We start from the raw sequence: 12,322 nt of genomic DNA on the forward strand, positions 1-12,322 counted from the left end.
ACATTACTATATAGTTTGTTGGATTATGTCTACATTTCTACCAAAAATGAGGAAGGCTGGTGGAAGAGGCCGTGGAATTGGGCAGGGGTTGGCAGCTGGTAATGATGGTGTATCTGATGGTAGAAGCAAAAGCAAAATAGGACCGAATGCAGGAGGTGTTGAGCCTGCGTCATCGTCTGGCTCCACAAGGCCTCGAAGGCTTAGTTTTCTAGGAGTTGGCAAACCGCTTTTAAAGCCAGAGCTTCAGGAAAAAGTTTTGTCTTACATTGCTGACTCAGCCTCCAACTCTATCGCCTCCTCTTCTGAAGTTGTAAAAAATAAAAGCACTGAGTCGTCATTGGAGGCTCATGTTCATGAACCACACCTTTCCTTGTGTCCTTCACCCCAACCAAGATTGAAGGATGACGCAGGCCATACTACTGATTACTCCATGGAGCTGTTTTCACATACCATGCCTGGATTATCAAGTGAAATGGTGAATTACCCAGGCCAAGATGAATCTGACATGGAGTGCACTGATGCACAGCCACTGATAGATGATTCTGCTGGTACATTCACTCAGAGCACTACATTGTCCTCGCAGTGTACAGAGCCAGATTCTGACCCTGATGAGACTCAGGTGCCCCTTCCCGCACACTATACCACCATACACGGTGACACAGAGGAAGGTGCACATGACATTGAAGAGGAGGTGATGGATGACCCAGTTGTTGACCCAGATTGGCATCCATTGGGGGAAGAGGGTGCAGCTTCCAATAGCTCAGATGAGGAGCATCCACAGCAGACATCGACATCGCAACAGCTGTTATCTGGCAGGCCCGGAGCACTCCAAAGACAGGTTCCAAAAATCAAAAGAGTTGCTGGACAGCTTGTCCAGAGGGTCAAAAGATCACAGCGTGCTAGGCCGCAAAATGTCTGCCAAAGTAGGAAGAGTGCAGTGTGGCACTTTTTTGAACAAAATCCTCATTAACAGGGAAAGGTTATCTGTAAGAAGTGCGCAAAGACCTTTAGCCGATGGAAAAATCTGAAAAATTTGAATACCAGTTGCATGCTTAGACATTTAACCACCAGGCACTTGCAAGCGTGGACACAACACCAAACCTCAAGTGCCACATGTGCAACTGATCACAAAGAAGGTAGTCAGCAACGCTACATTGTTTCCCCCACTGTAAGCCCACCGGTTAGCACAGCAGCAAATGTTGAGGTGTCGTTGCAAGGCCACAGCAGTCAGGGAATCCCACTGTTATATCAACAAAATAATGAATCTAGGCCATCAGAAAGAACACCAACTCCATCACCATCATCAACCCTCTCTCAGTCCGCCCTGTCCACCGCTACTTCCACCATATGCAGCTCTCAAGTCCAGCTCACCCTCCCAGACACTATGAGTAGGTCAAGAAAGTACTCAGTCTCTCATCCGCGTACACTGGGTTTGAACACCCACATTGCCAAACTAATCTTGTTTGAGATGATGCCCTAACGGTTGGTGGAAAGCGCAGCTTTCCGCGAACTCATGGCCTATGCAGTGCCACGCTATGACCTACCCAGTTGCCACTTCTTCTCTCGCAAAGCCATCCCAGCCCTCCACCATCATGTAAAAGACCGCATTGTCCATGCACTCAAGCAGTCAGTGAGTGGAAAGGTGCACCTCACAACTGATGCATGGTCCAGTCGGCATGGCCAGGGACGTTACGTGTCCATCACTGCGCACTGGGTTAATGTGGTGGATGCAGGGTCCACAGGGGACAGCGGTGGTGGGACAGTGCTGCCTAGCCCACGGTATAGGAAACAGTTGGCTGTAGGCGTTCGACCCTCCTCCTCCTCCTCCAGAAGCGAAAGCTCGTCCACAGAGCGCAGTCGTACGAGCACTCCATCTGCAGCTGCCACTGTTGCACACGAGGTGTCCCCCTATCGAGCAGCTAGTGGAAAGCGTCAGCAGGCTGTGTTGCAGATGATGTGTTTGGGCGACAGACACACCGCCGAGGTGCTGGCCGAGTACTTGAAGCGACAAACTGAGTCATGGCTGGGCAGTGTACATCTTGAGGCAGGCAAGGTAGTTAGTGATAACGGCCGTAATTTTGTGGCAGCCATAGCCCTTTCAAAACTCAGCCACATACCTTGCTTGGCTCACACCTTGAACCTGGTGGTGCAGTGCTTCCTCAAAAATTATCCGGAGTTAACAGCCCTGCTCCAGAAGGTGCGAAGACTGTGCGCGCACATCCGCCGGTCGCCTGTACACTCCGTTCGTATGCAGAAGCTGCAGCGATTGCTCCACCTTCCCAACCACCGCCTCATTATCGACATTGCAACAAGGTGGAACTCCACCCTGCACATGGTGAAGCGGCTGTGCGAGCAGAGGCAGGCCATAATGCATTTGTGGGAGGATACACGGCCAGGCACTTTGAGAGCAGACATGGAGTTGACAGGTGTGCAGTGGTGGAAGCTGAAAGACCTCTGTAAAGTCCTTCAGTGTTTTGAGGAATGCACACGGCTGGTAAGCGCAGACGACACCATCCTAAGCTTGAGCATCCACTTATGCGTCTGCTCATGCAAACTTTGACGCACCTTAAGGAGCAGGCGTCTGCAGCCAATGTTGACGAGGAGGAAGAGGAGGAGGGAATCCTTCATGACATTCAGCCATTATCTACTCAGGGACCTCTCCTGGACGAGGTGGAGGAAGAAGAGGAGGAGGAGGATGATGATGGGGATGATTACTTAGGGGAGGAGGATGCATCTCGTGGGGCAAGTGAAAATGTTGGCGTGGCAAGGTCTGGTACAGGGTTTGTGCATGACTGGAGGGATGTGGATTTGCCAGAAAGTGCTCCTCCAACCAGCACTCGCAGTGCATCATTGACACCGGGAACATTGGCCCACATGTCAGATTATGCCTTGCAGATCCTAAAAAGGGACCCCCGCATTGCCAAAATGATGAACGATGACGACTACTGGTTGGCCAGCATCCTGGATCCACGCTATAAAGGCAAATTACAAAACATCATGCCACAGGAGAACCTTGACCTAATATTGGCTAATAAACAAGCAACTCTGGTAAATCGGTTGCTTGAGGCATTCCCAGCACACAGCAGCGGTGATGGTTCTCACACGAGCCGTACGGGCCGGGGGCAGCTTGGCAGAGGTGTTCATGGTGCACACAGCAGAAGTGGCGTTGGAGACAGGGGTTTCATGACAATGTTGTGGACTGATTTTTCAAGTACCGCTCACACAACTGGTAATACTGCATCGATGGAAAGTGACAGGAGACAGCAGTTGTCAACTATGGTTACAAACTACTTTTCCTCCCATATCGATGTTCTCCCACACAGGTCATTCCCCTTTGACTATTGGGCCGCTAAACTGGACACCTGGCCTGAATTGGCACAATATGCCTTACAGGAGCTCGCTTGCCCAGCTGCAAGTGTGCTATCGGAAAGAGTCTTCAGTGCAGCTGGATCAATCCTGACAGAAAAAAGGACCCGTCTGTCAACCCAAAATGTGGATGATCTAACCTTCATTAAAATGAACCATGCATGGGTTTCCAAGGATTTTGTCCCACCTTCCCCTGATGACACATAGGGTGACAGAAAAATGGCTGGCTTTGGTCCACCTCTTCCTGGGACTTGACCTATTTCGCCTTTTGCATCAGCTGAATGTCCAACATCAACATATGCCACTTTCTAAAACTCCCTAACTGTGCTGCCTCCCCCCCCATGGCCGGGGTCACCACCTAGCGCACGACACCGTGCGAGTGCCGTTGCCCTGGACAGGTGGGTAGGCCGACTCTTGGGCGCGGGCACTGGCACAGGGTCCCTCATAGTGCAATCAAGTGTCTCTGACGGTGGTGGTGCACACCCGCCGTCAGACACACCGCCGTACTATGAGGGGCCCAGTGCCAGTACCGACGCCCACGAGTGGGACCCCTTGCTTGGGCAGGGCCCCAGTATTTGCAATCTTTACCTCTCCCTGCTCCTCCGCTGTGTAGTCTGGGCCGTCAAATCCATACTGTGCCTGACACCATCTGAGCCTGCCTCCTGATGTATAGACATATATTTTGAATGTGTACACTATCCATACATGTTATCCGGGGATACGGTACCCTTTCTCACCTTTGTGCAATCACGTGCAAGCCATACTGGGCCTAACACCGTCTGAGCCTGCCTCCTGATGTATAGATGTGACGGACTCAGCTCCTGCTGAGCCCATTTTTTGAGTGGACCCTCTGGGTCATGGCACCCACCCACCGAGGGCGAGCTTACCTTGTGAGAATCCACCCCCTATACAGGGAGTGTCAGGGGCAAGACCAAGGGGGTGAGCCACCACGACTGCTGGGACCAGACGGCCGGCTCAGGGGACACTAGACGAGTGTCTGACGACAAGGACGAGCAGGAAGCAAGACAAGACGTTGGTGCAAGGTAACTTCATTAGGATAACTCAGGATCACATACAGTGTAAACAAGCAAAACGTGCAAGGTGCGCGCGTGGGCACGCCAAGGTCCATAGCATGGTACGTGCCAGGTGGCACGCCTAGGTACAGGTAACAGCACGATGGCATCGGACTCCGGACTGCTGGCAACGATCGACATCATCAAGGTATCAGGCTGCGGCCATCAGCTCCGGACGTCAGGCCGCAGTCATCCAGCTCATGATCTCTGGCAGCGATCGGCAGGTTCCGGGCATCTGGCAGGCAAACCAGGTTCCAGGCAAGGAGGCACGACAGATATCCGGGCATGGTGCGTGATAGGGAACACGCCGAGGTCCAAGGCTAGGTGCAAGGCATGGTGCGTGTGTAGGGGACATGCCAGGGTTCAAGGCTAGGTGCGCGTGTAGGGGACACGCCAGGGTTCACAGACGAGACAGGGTGCGTGTGTGGAGACACGCCAAGGCATGAGACAGAGTGCGAGTGTAGACACACCCCAAGGCACAAGGTACGAGACAGAGTGCGTGTGTAGAGACACACCAAGGCACGAGACAGAGTGCGTGTGTAGAGACACGCCAAGGCACAAGGTACGAGACAGAGTCCTGAGCGTGCAAAGGGCACGCCAGGGTCAGGCGAGGCAGGGTCCTGCGCGTGCAGAGAGGCACGCCAGGAACAGGGTTCAAGGGCCAGGCAAGACAGGAATCAGAGCAGAGCAAAGTTAACAAAGAGTTGTGCAAGAGTAGCACGAAAAGGCACAGAGCAAGAACCAGCGTGAGTGCAAGGGAGCACGGAGACCACGGCTGGGAGCGCTGGCAGGTGGTACTGACGATGGCAGTTGCAGGCGGCCACGACTAGAGGCGGCACCACCGCGGGGCCACGCAGCCAGACCACTATAGCACTGGACGGGGCACGGCTGAGGCACACAGGCGAGCACGGCTAGAGGCGGCACGGCTGAGGCACACCAGGCAGACACAGACGACCAGGCACGTGCACGGAGGCACGGAGCCACAAGGCAGGGCTAGGCAGAGTACAGAACCAGGAACAGAAGCAGATCAGAGCAAGAACAGAGCTAGCAGCGGAGCGTAGGCCGAAGCCCAGAGCCGGGCCAAGGGAGAACCTTGGGACTAGCCTAGAAACGTGCAAGAGAGCATAATAGGAAAGAGTCTAGCAGCGGAGCGTAGGCGAAGCCCAGAGCCGGGCTAGACATGGAAAAGAGAGGAGGAAGGGTGCGTGTGCCAGGGAGCACAACAGAGCACCATAGGAGAGAGCGAGGCAGAGCAAGCAAAGACCATAGGGAGGAACAAGGCAGAGCAAGCAAAGACCATAGGGAGGAACAAGGCAGAGCAAGGCAAGGTACGAAACAAGGCATAGCGAAAACAGGCAAGGCAGAGAAAAAGAAGGACGACAAGTCCAAGCAGGACAAAGACGAACATGGCACAACAGACAAACATAAGACAAGGCATGGGACAAGAGATGGAGTACGAGCACCGAGCGTGTGCAGAGACGCACGACAGAGCAGAGTGCAAGAGCACAGAATAGAGGGAGCGCCCCACAGACCAAGCAGCCATGCAGGGACAATACTCAGGCCCTGAGCATAGGAAGGGGCGGCCTGATATAGGGCATAGCACCTCCTCTTCCAGGTCAGGACCAGGGGACCACTTCCGGGTTCAGATCCACAGGATAACAGAGCACAGTCACATGATCAGAGTTCCAGACATGACGAGACGACTGCAGATCCAGTGCTGAAACCTAGACAGGTCACATGATCAGAGTTCTAGACATGACGAGATGATTGCCGAACCAGACAGTGCAGGATCCTAGGAAAGGTCACATGGTCAGCGTTTCAGACATGACGAGATGATTGCAGAACCAGACAGTGCAGGATCCAGGCAGGGACACATGATCAGGGACTCTAGACATGATGAGAAGATCACAGAAGGCAGAGCAGAAACGCAGGCATCCTGCAGCTCAGACATGAGGTGAGTGTGCACACTGCTCTAGTGAACATGCAGGACAGCAGACAAGATATGCACATGCACATCGCTCCAAGAGTTCTTGAGACAAAACAGACATGGCAGACATGACAAACATGGCGGACATGACAATAGACATATATTTTGAATGTGTACGCTATCCACACATGTTATCCGGGGATACGGTACCCTTTCTCACCTTTGTGCAATCATGTGCAATCCATACTGGGCCTAACACCGTCTGAGCCTGCCTCCTGATGTATAGACATATATTTTGAATGTGTACGCTATCCATACATGTTATCCGGGGATACGGTACCCTTTCTCACCTTTGTGCAATCACGTGTAATCCATACTGGGCGTGAGAACGGCTGGCGAGCTGTTAAGCAAGCTACAGCACCTGTGGTTTGCACACGTAAGTTTTTCATTTTTTCAGGAATGACGGTTAGGCCTAATTCCGGAACTGCGGTTGACCTGCACTTACTGGGAAATCATCGTTCGCGGGTAATAATTGTAATCAGTGATCCCCATCACTAATGTTGTTCAGCGGGTTATCTGCACCTGTAAGCGACAAACGCTGGCCTTTTCAGTGTAGCGCACATGCAGCCACGGACATGTAAGGGCATGACACACCAGTTATTGGCCAATCTCATGTGCCAGAGCCTCACGTGTCCCTCTAGTAAGCCGGACTCGGACCGCGGGGCATGACGGAGTCTCGTTCGTTAACGGAATTAAGCTTGCAATGTGTGCATCTTTTCTGTAGCTGGCATGGTTGAGGTTTCCCAGGTGGAGTCGAATTTAACCGTAGGCTCCACTCCTGGTGGTGCCCTTCTGGACATTCCTTTAAGGTTCAGCTTTGCAACCATACTGCCCACGTAAAACAAACACTTTGCCTTCATGAACGCTGTTTGGAGGGTCATGACTCGTGGGAATAACGCCGCCCTATCAGTTAACCTGCTAGAGAGATCCTTGGTTGCTCCCAAGCATGACATCACACTCCCTAGGAGGAAGGTAATGCCACTGTGGCGACCGTACTCCTGGGGGCGACACAAGTGCACTGATGCCCAGCCACTGCTCGATGAATCTGCTGGTACATTGACCCAGACCACTACATTCCCCTCGCACGCTACACGGCCTGAATCTGACCCTGATGAAACTCAGGTTACCCTTCCCATATACAGTTCCATCTTACACGGTGACAAAGAGGAAGCTGCAGATGAAAGTGCAGGTTCGGCCCACCCGCCATCAGACACACCACCGTACTATCAGGGGCCCTGTGCCAGTGCCGTCGCCAACGAGTGGGCCCCCCCTACTTGCTCAGGATCACAGCACTTGCAAGGTTGAAATACTGTGCAGTGAGATGGAAGATAGGGATGACGAGGAGTCCAGACTAGTACAGGGATTCCCTAGCGAGGAGACTTATTTGATTGTTTTCAATGTTGGGACAGCAATTTTTGGGGAGCACTATACTCTGGAGAATGATAGATGGGGCCCACCATACACTGGAACATTCCAAAGGTGGACATCAGACACTGGAGCAGCATTTACAGGGCCCATTATACACTAGAGCATTAGAAATGGGGCCCATTATGTTTGGAGCATTATTTGGGCCCATAAGACAGTGGAGCTTCATCCATGGGGACCAACATATACTGTAGCATTATGTGGAGCTCATCATATACTGTTTCAAACATTATATGGGACCAATGATTCTGTATGGAGAAATAGATGGGCCTCGTCATGAGACGTAAAAAGGGAAGTATTTTTCATTGTACTATACCGCTATTTCTCTGCCGTATCGGAGCATGATGAGTTGTGGTATGTGTTAAAGGGGCGCTCTTTCGCCCAGGGCACATGAAAACCTGGAGCCAGCCCTACCCCCCCACAACTTTAGCCAAATAACCCCCAGTTTTCAGTGCGTAACTTGTATTATGAAGTTAATTAAGGTTGACAAGCTTAAGTAAGAAGAATTGATGATTTTGGCATTCAAATGAGCACTGTAGGTGTGTTTCCTGTCCTCCTCTCACTGCCGACTTTTATTCCCCATTGACTTACATTGGGTTTCGTGTTTCGGGACGACCCCGACTTTTCCCTATAATCGGCCGATCTTGCTCGACCCGACTTTTGGAAAAGTTGGGTTTCACGAAACGAAACTCAACCCTAAAAAACCAAAAGTCGCTCAACTCTACAACTAAATATTAGGCTAGTGATTCACAGGAATGCAAAATTTGTAAAGACAAATGCAGACACTGCTATTTTTTTAGTACAGCCCAATGTTCATTTATTGTTATTTTCTGTAAAGTAGTTAAACATTATATACATTTCTCTTCATGTTTTGAAATAGAAAACAGTGTGCACTGTTCCCAATGCATGGAAATAGCAAATAGTATAAACATACTGCTATTATTTTGAACACTACTGTATATGGAGGTGGCTACTCTCAGCTTGCACCTGTTCCCACCTGTTGGGAAGTGACAGTCAGCCTTTGATATTTACACAAACACAAAAATAGGGAATTTAGATAGTGAGCCCTAATGGGGATAGTGATGATAATATCTGTAAAGTGCTGTGGAAATTAACCCCTTTCTGACATGTGACGTACTATCCCGTCCACGGTACCCGGGCCCCAATGACCGGGGATGGGATAGTACGTTATCGTGATCAGCGGCGCCCCCGGGGGGAGCGCCGCTGATCGTGGCCGGGTGTCAGCTGATTATCACAGCTGGCACCCGGCACTATGTGTCAGGGGAGTCACGGACCGCCCGCGACACATTAACCCCCGACACACTGCGATCAAACATGATCGCAGTGTACCGGAGGATCAGGGAAGCATCGGCAGGGAGGGGGCTCCCTCCGTGCTTCCCTGAGACGCCCGCAGTAGCGCGATGTGCAGCGCTGCTGTGGGGGCCTCTTTCCCTGCAGGTCCCTGGATCCAATATGGCCACGGGGGCCTTCCTCAGTGCCTGCAAAGCGCAGGGCTGAGGAAAGCCTGCAGCAATGCCTGTCAAATCGCTGATCTGTCACAGCGCTGTGTGACGTGACAGATCAGCAATCTGACACATGACAGTGATGTCCCCCCCGGGACAAAGTAATAAAGTAAAAAAAGAAAAAGTGGAAAAATAATTTATTAAAAAAAATCGCTACATAAATAAATAAAAAAGATTCCCTAATAAATTCATTTTTTGGAAATAAAAAAAACAAAATAATAAAAGTACACATATTTAGTATCGCCACGTCCGTAACGACCCGCCCTATAAAACTGGCCCGCTAGTTAACCCCTTAAAAAATAAAAGTAAAAAACAAAGCAAAAAATAATGCTTTTTCATCATACTGCCGAACAAAAAGTGCAATAACGCGCGATCAAAAAGACGGATCTAAATAACCATGGTACCGCTGAAAACGTCATCTTGTCCCGCAAAAAACGAGCCACCACACAGTGTCATCAGCGAAAAAATAAAAGTTATAGCTAGCAGAAAAAAGCGATGCAAAAATAATTAATTTTCATATAAAATTGTTTTTATTGTATAAAAGCGCCAAAGCATAAAAAAAAACATAAATGAGGTATCGCTGTAACCGTACTGACCCGAAGAATAAAACCGCTTTATCAATTTTACCACACGCGGAACGGTGTACACGCACCCCCCCAAAAGAAATTCATGAAATGCTGGTTTTTGTTCATTCTGCGACCCAAAAATCGGAATAAAAAGCGATCAAAAAATGTCACATGCCCGAAAACGGTACCAATAAAAACGTCAACTCGTCCCACAAAAAATAAGAACTCACATGACTCGATGGGTAAAAATACGGAAAAATTATAGCTCTGAAAATGTAGTGATGCAAAAACTATTTTTACAAAACAGAGTCTTTTAGCATGCGACAGCTGCCAAACTTAAAAACCCGCCACAAATAGTAAATCAAACACTGCCTTTATCACCCCCTTAGTTAGGGAAAAGTAATAAAATTACAAAAAATGTATTTATTTCCATTTTCCCATTAGGGTTAGGGCTAGGGTTAGAGTTAGGGTATGTGCACACGCTGTGGATTCTGCTGCGGATTGGCCTCTGCGGATCCGCAGCAGTTCCGCAGACATAGTACAGTACCATGTTAGTCAATGGTATTTCAAATCCGCAGTGCACATGTTGCGGATTTTTCCGTGCGCATTTGCTGCGGTTTTAAATCCGCAGCATGTCAATTCTTTCTGCGGATTCCGCAGCGGTTTGCCTCCTGTTCCGTTGTCCAGGTGTCAAACCGCAGGGGAAAACCGTGTGGCAAATCTGCAGAAAAACCGCAGGTCACTGCGGATCCGCACGGAAAAATCTGCAGGTGAATCCGCAGCGTGTGCGCATACCCTTAGGGCTAGCGTTAGGGCTAGAATTAGGGTTAGGGCTGAGATTAGGGTTAGGGGTGTGTTGGGGTTATTGTTGGAGTTAGAATTGGGGCGTTTCCACTGTTTGGGCACATCAGGTGCTCTCCAAACGCAACATGGCTTTTGATCTCAATTCCAGCCAATTCTGCATTGAAAAAGTCAAACGGTGCTCCTTCCCTTCCAAGCTCTGCCATGCGCCCAAACAGTGGTTTACCCCCACATATGGGGTATCAGTCTGCTCAGGACAAATTGTACAACAACTTTTGGGGTCCAATTTCTCCTGTTACGCTTGGGAAGATAAAAAACTAGGGGCAAAAGTATCATTTTTGTGGGAAAAAAAATATGATTTTTTTATTTTCACGCCCGGGCGTTATAAACTTCTGTGAAGCACTTGGGGGTTAAAAGTGTTCACCACACATCTAGATAAGTTCCTTGGGGGGTCTAGTTTCCAAAATGGGGTCACTTGTGGGGGTTTCAACAGATTAGGCACATCAGAGGCTCTCCAAATGCGACATGACACCCGCAAACTATTCCATCAAAGTCTGCATTCCAAAACGTCACTACTTCCCTTCCAAGCCCCGACGTGCACCCATACAGTAGTTTTCTCCCACATATGGGATATCAGCGTACTCAGGCCAAATTGGACAACTTTTGGGGTCCAAGTTCCCCTGTTACCCTTGGGAAAATAAATAAATTGGGGACTAAAAGATCATGCTTGTGGAAAAAATTTGTTTTTTTTTATTTTCACCCCTGGGCGTTATAAACTTCTGTGAAGCACTTGGGGGTTCAAAGTGTTCACCACACATCTAGATAAGTTCCTTGGGGGTCTAGTTTCCAAAATGGTGTCATTTGTGGGGGGTTTCCACAGTTTTAGCACATCAGGGGCTCTCCAAAGTCAACATGACACCCGCAGACCATTCCATCAAAGTCTACATTCCAAAACGTCACTACTTCCCTTCCGAGTCCTGACGTGTGCTCATACAGTACTTTTCTCCCACATATGGGATATCAGCGTACTCAGGAAAAATTGGACAACAACTTTTGGGGTCCAATTTCTCCTCTTACCCTTTTTTAATTTTCACGCCCGGGCGTTATAAAGTTCTGTGAAGCACTTGGGGGTTCAAAGTGTTCACCACACATCTAGATAAGTTCCTTGGGAGGTCTAGTTTCCAAAATGGTGTCATTTGTGGGGGGTTTCCACTGTTTTAGCACATCAGGGACTTTCCAAACGCGACATGGTGTCTGATCTCAATTCCAGCCAAAAAAGTCAAATGGCGCTGCTTCCTTTCCGAGCTCTGCCATGCGTCCAAATAGTGGTTTACCCCCACATGTGGGGTATCAGCGCACTCAGGACAAATTGCACAATAACGTTTGGGGCCTGTTAGGGGTGTGTTGGGGTTAGGGTTGGAGTTAGAATTGGGGCGTTTCCACTGTTTAGGTACATCAGGTGCTCTCCAAACGCAACATGGCGTCTGATCTCAATTCCAGCCAATTCTGCGTTGAAAAAGTCAAACAATGGTCCTTCCCTTCCAAGCTCTGCCATGCGCCCAAACAGTGGTTTACCCCCAC

At 49.8% G+C, this 12,322-nt stretch overlaps 1 protein-coding gene across 5 annotated transcripts in view; it reads right to left on the minus strand.

The window, feature by feature from the left end:
- GPLD1 (glycosylphosphatidylinositol specific phospholipase D1) overlaps nt 1–12,322 on the minus strand; it is a 128,585-nt gene that overhangs the window by 103,715 nt on the left and 12,548 nt on the right. The window lies entirely within an intron of this gene.

Source organism: Dendrobates tinctorius, unplaced genomic scaffold (assembly GCF_039654945.1).
Source record: "Dendrobates tinctorius isolate UK_male_01 unplaced genomic scaffold, ASM3965494v1 ptg000004l, whole genome shotgun sequence".
NCBI classification, from domain to species: domain Eukaryota; kingdom Metazoa; phylum Chordata; class Amphibia; order Anura; family Dendrobatidae; genus Dendrobates; species Dendrobates tinctorius.